General features: G+C 36.3%; 2 pseudogenes across 1 annotated transcript; one reads left to right on the top strand and one right to left on the bottom strand.

Moving 5' to 3' along the window:
• The first annotated feature begins 5,171 nt into the window (after window positions 1-5,171).
• Window positions 5,172-12,854, top strand: LOC143537515 (NADPH--cytochrome P450 reductase 1-like; annotated as a pseudogene). Its single transcript, XR_013136068.1, has 17 exons — window positions 5,172-5,553; window positions 6,295-6,354; window positions 6,445-6,524; window positions 6,678-6,735; window positions 6,809-6,892; window positions 6,989-7,025; window positions 7,270-7,339; window positions 7,438-7,620; window positions 7,716-7,808; window positions 7,888-8,112; window positions 9,680-9,763; window positions 9,874-10,025; window positions 10,630-10,726; window positions 10,838-11,065; window positions 11,227-11,349; window positions 11,440-11,553; window positions 12,640-12,854. The product of XR_013136068.1 is annotated as an NADPH--cytochrome P450 reductase 1-like (transcript).
• Window positions 12,855-12,956: 102 nt separating this feature from the next.
• On the bottom strand, window positions 12,957-15,683 carry LOC143537514 (putative late blight resistance protein homolog R1B-14; annotated as a pseudogene).
• Window positions 15,684-17,143: the final 1,460 nt, after the last annotated feature.

Here is a 17,143-nt window from a genome sequence, read left to right as displayed (position 1 = left end):
TTAGGTTACATATTTATAGGCAAACTCAAGGGAACACAATCCCTTGCTTTAGGGGATTGTAATCTTTTCATATCTAGGGGTAATGATGATAAAGTATGGAAATTATTATTATTTATTTAAAAGTGGAGTAGTGGATAAAAGATTTTGATTTTGATTTGGTCAGGACATGCAGGTCTGGGGTTGGTGAGAATAGGGTGGCTGACAGTTGACTTTTCGTGTTATAGTGAGCTTTTTCAGGTACTTTTGTCAGTGTACAGTAAAAAAAAATGGAAAATCTCTGAAACACGCTACTGTTTCCTTTTGGGCGGGAGAAATTTCCTTACGTCTGGAGAATAGACTAAGTGTTCTGTGCGTATCACTTTGTGCGCATAGCTTTCTGCGTGAAGGACATTTCTTTGCTGCGGGTAGGTGCGTAACCTTCTCGCAGTTAGGGACATTGAGTTTCATTTGTAGATTCTCCAGGTGGTCTTGGTATTTCAACATAGTGATCAGTTATGTTGAAGTCAATTCCATCTTGGAGCTTCAGACAAACTAGCTCTCAATGTTCCCGCCATGCGGGGAGGTTAGTTCCCTTCCGCACGCGCATAAACGATTTAGGGTGCACCCGCCTTAGCATCATGCGTGACGGTCAACCCATTAGACAACATAACGTTAAGGTACATGAAAACATAAAGCCAAAACATTCGCGCATGGCGCATATAACATATGCCCACGCTGGTTCTTAACATGGCGCGCTCGCGCAGGGCGCACATAATATGCCCGCGCTGACTAACATGGCGCGCTCGCGCAGGGCGCACATAACAAATGCACGCGCTGACTAACATGGCGCGCTCGCGCAGGGCGCACATAACAAATGCACGCGCTGACTAACATGGCGCGCTCGCGCAGGGCGCACATAACATAATTACCTAATATTTAGGTTGATTACTTGGTTTAAGGGATTGGGAATTTACCGGGTGTCACAGGTAAAAAATGGGTAAGCTGAATATTTTAAAATTTTGAGAATGCACGTAGATTTATCGTCAAACTTGTTATGGGTTCAAAATTTTGATTTGAAAATGTAAAACAAATGAAAGTTAGAATTTTAAATGTGATTGGGTTTCGAATTTATTTATAAGGACATTTTGAAAATAGTCAAACAATTCAAGATTTTGCACAAAGAGTATTTTTCCCATTACTATTAAAATTTAAGATAAAAAAGACAAGTACTTCCGACGTGCCACCTCCAACTGTATTAATGCTTCTAACTTTTAACAAATTAGAAACATTTGTGTCAACATTGGCTTTCCTTGAATAGTGATCAGAATGTTGTATGTGAAGCATATCGTATAAAATTATGCTCAAGTGAAGCAAAACATTCACAAAATTGAACGAGTTAACCTGTTATTTTATTTGCCAATTGGCAAAGTCGGGAAGCCCCTCAAACTTATCAAAATATTTTTCATGATGTAACTTAAAACTATTATTATATGAGAAGTATTCTCTGAAATTTGTTTATAACCAATTTTCTTTCAATTATTCATATATGATATTGAGATTAAATTTTCAATATATGGATTGTTCTTGTGTATGTTTTTGCACGTGCATTACTTTTTTTATTAAGTTCATTTTATTTTCTAAATAAAATCATTTTGTGATATAAATAAAAACAATTTATGTATAATGATATAAGCATAGATATAATACTTTTTCTATATACATTATGTATTGATTTATTCATAATTTAATTATTTAGATAATCCCATGGGTTACACGGGCTCTAAAACTAGTGTGTGTATATATATATATATTAAAATCTACATTAAACATTGATAAGAGCGTTCCCAACATGTTTTCCATATTATTGTGAGTAGGTTCCCTATATTATATAAAGTAGTTGTAAGATGTTGTGAATGTAACGATAGAAAAACTTTTGTTTATTAGTAAATTTGGAGAACATTGTTCACATTTTATAATTTTTTAATGTTTTTTGAAAGTAATTGTGAACGAAGAATAGAGAAAAAAATAATGATAAAAGTATAAAAAATATATTTAATTGAAAAGTAAAATAAAAAGTGCAGTATTATTTAGTGTAATTATAGAGATTGAGAGATAGATGTTGCCTATACGAAAATTCGGGTAGGCAATAACCGAGGCGGGTTCGGGTCTGGTATTGGCTCTAAAAACCATACCCTATGTATCGGGTTCGGGTCGGGTATAGAACCGGGTATTCTAAAACCTGGTATTTGAATACCCTACTTCTAGGTTATGAAATAACCTACTTTTCGAGGTTTTTTCGTGTTTTTTTCGGGTATTTTTCGAGAATAGATTGAATTTTTTTAAGTGGTTGCACTTTTTAGCGGTATTTTTCAGGTAATTTCGGTATAGATCAGGTATTTGAAAAACCCGGTTTTCGGGTATTACCGGGTACAAATCGGGTCCGGTTCGGGTACGAGTTTTGGTACTAAAATGCATACACTATCCATACCATACGGATAGGGCCAGGTATGAGTTCGGGTATAAAAAACCAATTCCGTTGTTTTTAAGTCTAGTTTCGGGTTCAGGTTTTTTTGTGCACATGTACTCTACTCAAGTCGAGCATGTTTCAATGAATTGTATAGCATAGAATGATATCATATATAAAGCCCATATTCCCCACCGTGAAAACAACAATCCATCGTAACATTTGCAATATCCTTAACCAGTGATAAACCATAAATGAATTACTCACGTGATGTATATCCATTTGCAAAAATTATCAACATGTAAAATTTAAATTTACTACATTTTCACGTAAAAGGTTATCACGTGCCAATATTTGACTGACCACTTAACATTTGAAAGTAAAGAAAAAGGCCAACATGCCTAATTTATAGAGATATGGCCGCATCTACCTACCGTACAATATTCCTAGTCGTTCCTTGGGCCCCTAGACTATTACAATCTCCGTACATAGGGCTGACATATCGTGTATATTTGTATACGACATGACATGAACACGAAACATGTATACATATGCACGACACTAAAACTTATCGTGTACTTGTATCCCAAACCCGAACACGAATCATGTTAATACCATGTATACACGATAAGACATGATAAGATCTATTTAGATACACGTAGTTAACAACCTATTTAGAAGGGTTCGACCGTTCGGTTGCCATGACGTCGCTGCAACTGTTAGGAGGTCGGACTGTCGGAGAATCGGAGATGTAGAGAGGTAGACCAGAGAATCAAAGGGATGCGACTACCGGAGATGCATAGGGAAACCACCGGATTACCGGAGATCTGGTGAGAGAGAATCAGAGAAGAGTTTGTGCATCGTCTGCTAGATGTTGGATTGGAATTATGTGCGTTGTGTTCAATTGTTTAGTATAAAAATTTAGGATAAACTATTTAGGATATATCACATATTATATTATTATAGATTTTTATTTATTAAAAAACTAACCAGGTAATAACGGGTACTTAACATGTGGACGGGTATTTTGCCTGTTTAGACACATAACTTAAAGGTTGATTCGTGTCTACCTTTTAGTACACGAAACCTATTAATGTCATACCCGATACATTAAAGTCGTGTAGGTTCATGTCATGTATTCGTGTATCGTGTCTAAATTTCCAGCCCTATTCGTACACTCCAAGTGTATTCTTGTGAATCTTCTATCTGTCCTTACTGGGTAGATGCGATTTCATTGTCTGGTAGTGGTAGATGGATTATTTTGGGTGCTACCTGATTAGTCAGTAAAAGAATCAACACTTTTTGATGTTTAATATCGTGTATTTTAGTTATTTGTTTATATTGACCACAATTACCTTGATTGGTTTTATGCGTGTAGGTAGGTTGAGATGAAGGGAGGCAACTGGGGGATCGGAATGACTCGTGTGCATTAAGAAAATGAAAAACTAAGATTTGAGTGCAGGGATTGCCGTAAGTTACGACAGGGTCGTAGCTTAATGTCTTGATCGGGCGTAGCCACTCTGGTCAACGTAAGCCACGACACCACCGTAGCTTAAGACCCTCTGGACGTGCAGTTTCGGATTTTGATGACTTTCAAGAGTATTTAAGGCCCAGTTTTACATTAGGTCGTATCTTCTTCATATCTCATCTGCCGTGGACGATTTTGGAGCAATTCTTCACCATATTAACACCTTCCAATCATTGAAACTTCTATGCTTTAAAGATTCCAATCAACAATTGAAGTGATTATGATGAGAGATAAGGCCAAACCACGTGTGACCACTTCAGATGTAGGCTTCGTGTAAGAACTGATTGTTTTACTATTTCTATCAATGTTTGGATTTAGGTTTTGATTAATCATTACTGAACTTTTACGTTTACTGTGACTGATTGAATGATTGATATCTGGGTTTATCTATTCATCCACTTTTGGTCAAAATCATCAACAATTAGAATTGAGTTCTTAGTGTCACTGATTTTTTTTTGTTAGCCATTGATTGTGTTTAATTCTTATATAAGTTTACCAGTAGTTAATTAGGTTGTATTCAGTTGTGTTAGTTACTCGGATTAAGCTCAGTTAATCAGTGTAACCAAATCACAATGTCTTTTAAGTATCTATCAATCATAATTAACGAATCATGTGTATGCGGTTATCCATTTGATAGGAGTTGTATTTAATCAGTTCACTGCATAACCCGAACTTTGAAGTGTTGTCACTTTTTCTCATATTGATTTCTCAATCTAAATTAATCAGCTTTCTTGAAAGTATTTTCATACGCAAATTCTTAATCTATTTGACATCGTCTATCCAACTTCAAAATACAAAAAATGAACTTTAATAACATATTCCACTAATTCTTTGTGAAGACGACATTACTTACTCGCACTAGTTATATGTGAATTAATATATTAATTACTTCGTTTTTTCAAAGACCACAACAGCTACATCATTACCCCTACATCTACGTTTCGGTTACCAGTTAATTTCTGTTAACAGTTAAAGTTTACTCACCTTTGCATGTCCCTTCTTCTTGATGTTAAAAATGATAATTTAAATAACTTTTTTTTATTAAACTAACCATGGTTAAAAGGGGTAGGTATGCCCAACCACTCTAGTTGCCAACTACTACTCTCCAACATAAAACCCCCTGGCCTCAACTCCATAGCTTTCTCCCAGCTACCCCCACAACCTATTCCAAACATCTAGAGAGAGAAACCTTAACCCAACCCAAGTTTCCATTTTCTCTCTCCAAAAAAACAAATACAAAAAAAACCATGCAATCCAACACACCGCTTGATCTCATGACATCCATTCTGACCAGCAAAGTGTGGGGCCCATCAAACACGTCATCAGAATCTGGAGATTCTCCAACTGTTCCGATGATGTTTATACAGAACCGTGAGGTGTTAATGATGCTGACAACTTCGGTTGCGGTGTTGCTTGGTTGCGTGGTTGTATTGGTTTGGCGTAAGTCGACGAAGAAGTCGGTGTTGGAGGCGCCGGTGACGGTGATGCCGAAGCGGGTGGTGGAGGAGGAGGTGGATGATGGGAAGAAAAGGTTACGGTTTTGTTCGGGACGCAAACCGACACCGCAGAAGGATTCGCGAAGGTGAATTCGATTAAATTGGAAAGTAAATAGTTTAAAAACGTATTATTATTTAAAAGTAATAAGGGTAAAATTGGAAAGTGAAGGGAATTCGGTTGGTATTTGTTGGGTTAGTTATAGCGTGGGAACTCGTGTATTATTTAGAAACGCATATTTTGTTAAAAAGTAGATAGGTTTAAAACATATATTATTTTAAGTATAAGGGTAAAACCGAATGTTTATATTAAATACGTTATATATGTATATTATTTAAAGTATAAGGGTAAAATCCAACATTAGTTGTTGGTTGTTATTGGTTAGGTTTGTTATGGGACGCTGAAACCTGTATTATTTAATAACGTATATTTCATTAAGCTTAAATAGGTATAAAACTTATTATTTAAAGTATAAGAGTAAGACCGAAAGTTTATATTAAATAGGTTAAAATGTATGTTATTTAAAGTATAAGGGTAAAACAATAGGTTAAAACGCATATTATTTAAAGTATTAGGGTATCAAAACTTGTTCGTGGTTTGGAATTCATTAGGTTAAAAGGTGAAAACGTATATTTTGTTAAAGTTGCATAATGGATATTATTTTTTTAAGTAAAAAGGTAAATTTGAAATTAAGAAAAAAAAACTAATAATGCGTATGCGTGGACCGCTAAATAGTGGCCACGTGGACCAATATTTGCCAAGATGTTAAATGTTGTATGAATGAACAAGTTTTTTAGTGTTGTTGACATGCATTTAATGTTGTGTAAAGGCACTTGTGGAGGAGGCAAAAGCTAGATATGACAAGGCAGTTTTTAAAGTGATTGATTTGGTGAGTATATATATAGATTCTGAAAGTGTTTGTACTTTTATCAGTCAATTGAATCTAGAGTAGTATTTGATTTTATTTGTAAAATTGTAGGATGATTATGCTGCTGATGATGATGATGAGTATGTAGAGAAACTAAAGAAAGAATCTCTGGTTTTTTTCTTTTTAGCTACGTAAGTTTTCTTATTAAATTGGAAATTTCCATTTTTGGAAAACTTTATGTTATAATTTTGTTTATACCATCAAAATGTGATAGACTGGTGGTAGGTGGCTGATGAATACATACTAATTAAGTATTTTATGGTCATATTATGATTGGTTTGTAGATATGGAGATGGTGAGCCGACCGATAATGCTGCTAGATTCTATAAATGGTTTGCTGAGGTAAATATTGTGCAAATTGTAGATCAATGTTGGTTGATGTAATATTTATTTATTTATTGACTTATTCGTGTAGGGTGATGAAAAACGCGAGTGGCTTACAAAGCTTCAATATGGGGTGTTTGGCCTTGGAAACCGACAATATGAACATTTTAACAAGGTAACAGTTAATGTCATGTTGTCACATTATAAATGTCCAGTCACATGTTACATTTTTGCTAAATTTAGTTTCTCGTTTTGAAATTTTTATGTGTAGATTGCAAAGGTGGTTGATGATGGTCTTGCTGAACAGGGTATGTCCTAACATATTCGCTTCGATTTTGTATTATATAGCGCTTATAGTTAAAAACCTAAAATTAGCAATTGTCATAAAATTCTGCTTTTGTAATCTAGTAATTATATTAGTATTTGTATGCACTAAATCTATCATCAAGTCCCATTTTATCAAATATTCAAAGAATGACTGTTTTCTAGTATATTGTTTTGTAAAGACTTATTCTTTTTTATTTTTAATATTATAATTTTCACAATTTACAGGTGCTAAGCGCCTTGTTCCTGTTGGTCTTGGAGACGATGATCAATGTATCGAAGACGACTTCACTGCATGGTATAAACAAACATGCACATTTTATATTTTTTATTGATTAGGTGGAAGTCATCTAGCGGTCAGAAATGATTTTTTTTTATCATATTTTGCTCGTTTAGGAAAGAGTTAGTGTGGCCTGAATTGGACGAATTGCTTCATGACGAGGATGACACTACGATTGCCACTCCCTACACAGCCGCTGTTTCAGAATACCGTGTTGTGTTTCATGACAAACCAGACATGTTTAAAGATCAAAGTCTGACAAATGGTCACTCTGTTCATGATGCTCAACATCCCTGCAGGTATCATATTATTATCAAATGTCAAGTTCCGGTTTTTAACTTTTTATTTACTTGTTATATTTTGTACAATCTGACATAATTCTTTCCGCTCAAAGATCCAATGTGGCTGTGAAGAAGGAACTCCATACGCCTGAATCTGACCGGTCTTGCACTCATCTGGAATTTGACATTTCTAATACCGGACTATCGTAAGTTAATCTTTAACCAAAATGAATCGACGAAATCATACTCGGACCACATTAATTGAAAACTTTTTATTTATTTTAGATATGAAACTGGGGACCATGTCGGAGTGTACTGTGAGAACCTAAGTGAAGTTGTGGATGAGGCTGAAAGATTAGTAGGTTTACCACCCGACACGTTCTTCTCGGTCCATACTGATAAAGAGGACGGGACACCACTTTCTGGAGCCTCCCTGCCGCTCCGTTCCCTCCATGCACTTTAAGAAAAGCTTTGGCTTGTTATGCGGATGTTTTGAGTTCTCCCAAAAAGGTATGTGTTCGTTTTTAGATCTGTTTGCTTTTAAACGGGTCAAATTTATAAAATAGCTAAAAGGGGTACGGGTTAGTGGCTTGAATGTTGAACAGTTTGTTTATGCTTGCATACACATTTTAAATAGTTTTTATTCAAGATTTTTAAACTCTTTTGAAAAATGAACAAAAGGTGTTTCAGCTTGAACCCGTTACTAGGCCTGTAAATGAAGTGAAGGAAGACAAACAGAGCTTTGCTTGTGTTCGTTCGTTTAACTTTAGCCTAAAAACAAACGGACACAGACATTTAAATGAATAGATTTTCTTGTTTGTGGTTGCTTGCTAAGAAAACGAATGTGTTCTTGTTCGCAATGGCGAAGCTTGAGCTTAGTCACAGCAGTGATCGAAGTCATGAACCTATAAATTTTCGGTTCAGCGATTCGGTTCGGATCGCCTATCCGGTTTGGGTCGGGTTAAACAATATGATATCTAAATATCTATTTTTTCTTCATTCATTCAAACGATTGTTCTAATAATAAAAAAAATAATAATAAAAACTAGATACATTTTTAACCAACAAAGACCTAAAATATTCATGATAACGCGAGAGGAAGGGTGCGGTTACTCGATGTTGCGACATGTGTGGTGTCTCCAAGGTTGAAGGTGTTGTCCTATGTGTGGTGGCCAGTGGTCTCCAGAATGGTGGCCGATAGCGGCAGACGGCGGTGTGTTCTTAGTGGTCGCCGGTGGTCTCTAGTGACTCGGTATGGCAGTGAATTTGAGTTCTGAACAGAATGAATGGAAGATGGTTTCCAAACCCTAACCCACCAATGGCAATCACGTTGTGTTTTTTTGTTTAAACAAGTGTATCATTATTACAAATAGCCTCCCTCAATATGTTTTATAAGAACAAAGCTTTTAGTATTCGACTAGCATTTGTTTATAAAAATGTTAGGTTATACGTGTATATATATATATAATCAAATGTTGGGATATTATAAAAAAAAGGTTTAGTGGTGACTGGCAGCTTTTTGGAAAAATAACTCGGGGGTGACCGCGCTCAATACCTATAAAAATTTTTGGACAAAAATCACGATATTTATCTATTAATCAAAAAACAGCAGTAGCCGGGGTCACCCCCGGTCCCCATGAAGCCTCGCCCTTGCTTGTTCGTTTGTTAATATTCTAAGCGAACGGTTTACGAACATAAATGTACACCTACCAAAAGTATATGTCTAAAATACCATGATCGTTACATTGAATAGTTCAGAAGTAAACAAAGATATTCAAATAAAGGTTTTTCCATTTGATTTTAAACTATATTGGTAATAAATATATTTGAGCCAATGTATAAATGAACGAACATAAATGAATGGGATATAAAGGAACAAATATAACCGAACGTAAATGCACCAACAAGACGTGTTCATGCTCACTTGTTTATGAAATGAACGAACATAATTAATATACTCCCTGCTGAACGGTTCATCGAACGTCCGTTTCGTTTACATGCTTACTACTCACCCCGCACATCTTTCAAGAATTCTTTTAAAAGTGAAACTTACGCATTTGATGCTTATGAATTACAGTCAGCATTGCTTGCACTAACTGCACATGCCACTGACCAAAGTGAAGCTGACAGACTGAAATTTCTCGCATCTCCTGCTGGAAAGGTTGGACTTCGTTTCAGAATTCACCACTTTAATAATTGAATTTGATTAACGCTTATATGCATATATAGATGCTGATATTATTATACATTGTTTATATTAATATTCTTCAGGATGAATATGCTCAATGGATAGTTGCAAGCCACAGAAGCCTTCTTGAGGTCATGGAAGCCTTCCCATCCGCTAAACCTCCACTTGGTGTTTTCTTTGCGTCTGTGGCCCCACGCTTACAGCCCCGATACTACTCTATTTCCTCCTCCCCAAAGTAAGTCTACTCAGCCATCTTCTATTCATTTGTTCAACTTTAACCGGACAAATGATCAAACAAGAACAATTAGACGAATAGGATTTTTGTTCGTTCAAGTTTAAGAAAGTTGAACATGTTTGTGTTTGTTTCTGTTCGTTCGTTAGCAATATAAACGTACGGTACACGAACGTAAACAAACATAATTGAGCTAAAACCCATTTAAAGTAAATGTGTGCAATGTGTTGGGCCTAAAATGTTTTTAATTTTTAAAACTAGACCAAATTGTAACGGGCCTAAAAAATTTAATGAATCCTTTAGCGAACGTAAACGAGTGAACCTTAAATACGTAAATTAACGAACATAAATGTATGTAAACGAGCAAACATAATCGAATTAAAGTAAATAAACGTTCATGAACGTAAATGAATGAACAATACATGTGTTCATGTTCGTTCGTTTAATTAAATGAACAAACAAATGTGTTCATGTTCGTTTTCTAAAACAATAGTTAGCGGTACCGCCCCTAATTTTTTTTCTTTACTGGCTGCAACAGACGGTTAACACCCCTAGACTTACCAGGATTCATTTACATCTTGTAATTTATATAATTTTGATATTACAGGATGGCACCAAGCAGGATTCACGTCACGTGTGCATTAGTTTATGAGAAAACACCAGCAGGCCGAGTCCACAAAGGTGTTTGTTCAACCTGGATGAAGGTATTCATTCATTACTTCATTTTCTTCATCATTGACCATTAAGTTTCAACTTTGGTATATTTTTTTTTTTTATTTTGTAATTAAAGTTGTAACTTCTTTTTATTTTTTCAGAATGCTGTGCCTATGACAGAAAGTCAAGATTGCAGTTGGGCCCCTATTTATGTTAGAACATCCAACTTCAGACTGCCGTCTGATCCTAAGGTCCCGGTTATCATGATTGGCCCGGGCACGGGTTTAGCTCCTTTTAGAGGTTTCCTTCAGGAACGGTTAGCCTTGAAGGAAGCTGGAACTGAGCTCGGTTCATCCATTTTGTTCTTCGGATGCAGAAACCGCAAAATGGTATGTTTCAAAAACAATCTTTCGACTATCACTAGAAGTGGCAAAATGGTCGGGTTTTCGTTTTGGGTTTGACCTGTTATATCTTTTAGCTATTTTTTACTTGACCTGTTTGGCCCGTTTCCTTAAAACATAACACCCACAATTTGCATATATTACTTCAGGATTTTATATACGAAAACGAGCTTAATAACTTTGTGGAGACCGGTGCTCTTTCCGAGCTCATTGTTGCTTTCTCCCGTGAAGTCCCGACTAAGCAATACGTGCAACACAAAATGAGCGAGAAGGTTAGAAAAAACAACCATAACAATATCTATTTTTAATTTTCTTATTTATATAAATAAGTATTTCATCATTTTTTGAATATGTTCATGCAGGCTTCTGATATCTGGACCTTGCTTTCGGAGGGAGCGTATTAATACGTATGCGGTGATGCCAAAGGCATGGCCAAAGACGTACATCGAACCCTCCAAGCCATTGTGTAAGAACAGGTATGTTAAACTTTTCAAGTCAACTAATTATTAATTTTGTTTTTTCATATGCATAAAAATATATATTTATTATATTAGGATTTATGAGTAGTTAGTTGAGATGGTGACCGATGAAATTACACGGTGTTAAATAGTTTGGGGTCCATGTTACCTGTCTTTGCCACTTTAATAAGAATCTAACTGAAAATCTAAAATGACAGACCATCTTTGGCCCATGAAAACAATACCCTTCACATCATGTATTTTCAAGTAAAAGTTACCTATTTGTTGACTCTAGCATAGGTCGAAATGTTCGAGTGGTTGAGGGCGGTTTGGGCATTTAACTGTACTTGGAGTCCGAAAAATTAGTAGTTATTCAAATTGTTTACCTTTTTGTGGATGGAGTCGGGTTATTTTTTTAACTTTTAACGAGCCATTAGTTGAGAGTCGTTTGACTTATATTGAAACAATTAATGGTGTAAACGAGTTGAGCCAAGCCCTAGCTCAACTAGGCCTGAGCTCGGCTTGTGTAACTTACTAGAGATCGAGCTCGAATTTGGACTCCTTTAGAAAATATTTCTAAAGCTTAAGCTTGGCTCCTTAGTTGTTCTTCAAGCTCATGTCGGCTCGTTATTTTATTTATTAATTTATAGACATTCATAATTATTTTTTATATATTTTTAAATTTATATATTACAAAATATATATTTAGTTACTTTCATCAGAATTCTATACATAATAATTATTGAATTCTATACATAATAATTATTATTATATAAATGTATATTTAATACATTAAATAAGAATTATGTAAATAGTAGACTCGTTTAGGGCCGTGGCCAATTCGACATCGATAAGTGAAGCTCAAGCTTGGGCTTGTTTATTAAACAAGTTTATTATTAAGCTTGAGCTCGTTTAAGCTCAGCTTGATTCGATTTTTTAGCTGGCCGAACTCAAGTAGCTAATGCACGGTTTGCTCGTTTACACCCCTAGAGATATTATAATTTTGTAGTCATATTTACATATTATGAATCACTTATCTCAGTACCATTGCAAAATATCTGGGAGCTTTAACTAACAAGACAACAATATATTTGTGGATTTCAGGGATCTCTAGACTCGTCAAAGGCGGAACTTTATGTGAAGAATCTACAAATGTCGGGAAGATACCTCCGTGATGTTTGGTAAAAAGAAAAAACCTTGGATCAGCCAAAAGCTTAATTGGAGGTATAGGTGGAAAGAGCAGCCGATATTTCCTACAAGAGCGGGGAGTGTATTCACATGTGTCACTAATTATAGCATGATGTGTCCAGAAATTCTTTTGTATTCTGTTTTTATATAAACATGGTTTGAAATATGTAACTTATAATGAGAGAGTAATTGCTTTATACATGCATATTTTTGAATGAAATTTAGACATTTAAAGATACAAAAACAAGCATGAAATTAATGTCACATAATTGTAGAGACATACAACCAGAAGACTGGAATTGGAATGACTACTCCGACTCCGGAGGATAAATTAGCAACTTAAACCCGTTACTTTGCATTTTCTTGTGTCGCTCTATTAACCGTGCAGATCGTATAGCAGATGGTGTATGATGCAGCTCCATGGTCTGCAGCGTAGATAGATCCTTCAAACCGTGAGGAAGAGCCTCTAAATCACAACATTGCTCAACCACAATATGTTCTAATCTAGGAAAGTGATGGCCCGAAGCGTTCCAATGCACCAAATCTGTTTTCCCGATTAGCAAATACTTAAGTAGACGAAACCCCCCGTCAAGCGGGTCCCATTGAGGTCCCGTAAATGCGTACACTTTCAGTTTGAGAACTTCAAGATACGGTAGCATGGCTATTGTAGACATATGCTTCCAATCCAACAAGGTGTCCGATAAAGTCAACTTGTTCAAATGGGGCGGGAATTTGTATGACGGTGGAAGAGCCCTTAGCTTACCTTCGGATGGCGGGCGTGGGAATGTGTCATTTAATAACTTCAATTTCTCGAGGTTATCGAGCTTAGCAAGATTAGCAAACAAACTCGCATTTTTCTTCAGTTCCATGAGAACGACAAGTCTTCCACGAATTCCAAGCTTTTTAAGGTTGGGTGTTCTAGCTAAGATGTTCTCGGTACAGCTGTCAGGTGAAATAGTGGATATAGTTTGTATGTTTCCTTTCACAAAAGGGTCTTCGTTGTCCATTCGGGTTTTGGCTTGAGGCCCGTGTAGACGACTCGACCCGTTTGTACGCAGATGCCTAAACGGTGACATTTTCCATATGTCCACTTGAATGTCAAGTTCACGGGCCGTTGTCTCAACAACTAAAGATTGAAGACTCCATAGCTTGGCAATGGATGGCGGAAGTACCTTGAAGTTTCCAAAAATGGAGATGTACCTTAAATGCACGAGTTGTGTGATTTCAAACGGGAAACGAGAAATGTTTATGGATTTGATATCCAACACACGGACTAACTTAAAAGCTTCATGGATGAAAGATGTATGTTCTCTAGACAATTCTGTTTCTTCCAAAGGAAAACACAAGAAAGATCGAACATGTGGGCCTGAAGGTTTTGAGTGAATAAAGTTCATGGAATGAACACAAAGACGACGGTAGTTTACTGGAGAGATCAAAGAAGTTTGATCTTGTATATTTTTTTTTATCACTTGTAGAAACTTCTCTTCTGCCGCTTCGCGTAAGCACAAATCGCGCAACATGTCATGAACTCGACATGTTTTAATCCTTCCATTCGCCCTTCTTTTAGCAATCAGTATCAAATTCCGCTCAACAAGATCTTCCAAATACTCCTCTGCTAAATCTTCCAAACATTCTTGGCCATTTTCTTGTATAAACCCTTCCGCCACCCACAACATAACTAGCTTCCAAACAGGTATAGGAAAATCTTCTGGGAAAGCACCAAAATAGATGAAACAAACCTTCAAATGATCAGGCAATTGCTTGTAACTTAATGCCAATACATCCAGACACTGCTTAGGGTCTCTTGCAACATAAGAACCAACGCTTTCAGCAACCTTTTTCCACTGATCGGGTGTCTTGTCTTTCTTCAAAAGAAGCCCAGCAATTACAACTAAGGCAAGTGGTAATCCATCGCATTTTTTAGCTATTGTTTTGCCAAGTTCAACCAGCTCAAATGGGAAACTTCCTTTTCTAAAAACTTTTGTAGAAAGTAGTTTAAAACTTTAATCTTCATTTAGAAACTGCAAATGATGAGGCGAGGTGTAAGGGTTTGCAAGCAAAGCCACCTCTGTGTTGCGGGTCGTTAACAATATTCTACTCCCGCAATCCTGGTTAGGAAAAGCAGTCTTGAGATCATTCCACGCGTCTGTTGTCCATACATCATCTAATACAATGAGATACCTTCGACCATTCAGATGATTGCATATTTCTTGAATTATCATTTCCTCACTCATTTTAGAAGTATGATCTGAAGGCTGCGTGATAGAACCCAAGATAGCAAAAAGCACTTCCTTTCGGTTGTATTCTTGAGAAACATACACCCAACCGCGTACAAAGAAGTGAAATTCAATGGCGGGATCACAATAAACCTTCTTAGCAAGAGTTGTCTTGCCAACTCCACCCATCCCAACAACCGAGACAACTTCAAGAGACTCACTAATATTAGTGAGTCGACTCACTACTTCTTGTGCTTCTTCGTCAAAACCAATAACATTATCTTCTTCGACCTCTGGTTTTCTTCTTTTTAATGATGCAGGTTTCTTTGAAGACTCACCAGCATAAAGAGCTTCAATCCCGAACTTCTTTTTCTCGTAAATCTCCTTCACTTTTACCTTGATGGATTCGATATCTTTAGCAACAGACCGAAGCTTTGATGGGTGATCAAACACATGGACCATTTTGCTAAAGGTGCTTCTTTCTTTCTGCATGGCTGCATTAACAACAAACGTGTCAATGATGTCTTCTGCTTCATAAGCCACGTCTCTGATCTGCCTTACTAGTTCTCTTACATACTCATATTCGCTACGTTTCTCTTTTGAATCTTTGAGAAACGCTTTCATCAAACTAAGCTCCTTGTAAAGAGATTCAACTTGACCCTTCACTCCAGATATCAACTCAGCGTTGTAGAGCAGCAGCTGCTTCAGATTGTCCAAGAGGAATTCAACCACGCGTCCGCCATTTTAGACCCAAAAATTACAAAACTTATTATTTTAACTCCGAACTTTCAAGATAAGTGGACCTGCAACAATAATATCATTATTTTAGATATAATGCTACACACATCAACATATGCTATCTTTTGTTATTCAGATGCATACATTGAAACTCAATTTAATTTACTCATCAAGTTACTAATCCTAGTTTCTGCTTTTTGCAGTCGAAGCAATGTTTTAAAAACTGGTTTCTACCGGCCAATAATACCAGTTAAATCGGATGCCGAACAAGTAACCAGTACGTTTTAGCTAGGGGTGTCAATCGTGTCGGGTTACCGGGTTGCAGGTTGACAGGTTGAAATGTGCCATTCAAACCCAACCCATATTATTATTCATCTCAAAGTTTTCAACCCTAACCCTCACACACATAAATTCGGGTCCACCCGAACTCGACTCGTTTAACCTATATTTTTGAAACAACTCAATTTTTATAATAACACATACTAATAATAAAAGCAAGGCATTAAGATGCCAAAGTCCAAAGCATTTTTAACCACAATGTTAAAACCAGTATGTTCAAAACAAAATTAAACCACAAAACTCCAAATAAAATCAAAGCATTTGTTTGAACTCGGCTAGTCGGAGAGTCGAAAATGTAACTTGGGAAATGGAATTATGGATGAGAATTGAAGGCTGCATTGTAAAGGCAATTTGGGGGATGGAATAGTAATTATGTTCTCTAGCACGTTTCAAGAGTTAGGAGGAAAATAAAACTTTAAAAATATTAAAATTTAAACGGGTTGATGGGTCAACCCGTTTTTTTCCCCAAACCGACCTGTTTTGAAAACAGGTCGACCCGAATTCGACCCTTTAACGGGTCGTGTAAGCTGACCCAAAACCTGTGTTTTTTTTCGTGTCGGGTTTGGGTCGTGTCGGAAGTTGCCGCCCCTAGTTTTAGCCCCGTATATTGTGCAAAGGGTTTTTCTAATTTGAACCTTTGTACCGGTTTAACCCTAAGATAAATTTTATTGTTGACTTTAGACTAAAGACTTCTAGTGGCTCATATTTAACTCTGATTAAAAGTTTTAACTTAGCGGACTTTCCTATACCATCGACCCGATCATTTCTAACCTTGCGGTCTTAATTTACTATTTCATGGAATCATGCATTTTTAGATAACTTTTTGAGTTGAAGTTGTATTTTTATGGAATTATAGGGTTAACTAGTCAAGCCAGTTTAACCGTCCGGCGTACCATTTCTGAGCCCAACCCAGTAAGGCTCAAAAACCGTTTTTAAAGCATTGAGTTGAAGTATATTTGTCTCAAGAACACAGCATATTGTTAACTATTTCATGACCTTTCATAAACAGAGAAACTGTTTTAGCCACCAAAAATTCAGTGAAAACCAAATAATTATCAAAAGAACACGGTGTACGTGTTGAATGTTACAAGGTAGGTACAGATGGGATTAGCAGTTAACATCAAATA

The sequence above is a fragment of the Bidens hawaiensis genome, unplaced genomic scaffold, assembly GCF_021521415.1.
Source record: "Bidens hawaiensis isolate Kalapana, Puna unplaced genomic scaffold, B.hawaiensis_p1.1 tig00011225_1, whole genome shotgun sequence".
NCBI classification, from domain to species: Eukaryota; Viridiplantae; Streptophyta; class Magnoliopsida; order Asterales; family Asteraceae; genus Bidens; species Bidens hawaiensis.
This window is presented reverse-complemented; position numbering and strand designations above follow the sequence as displayed.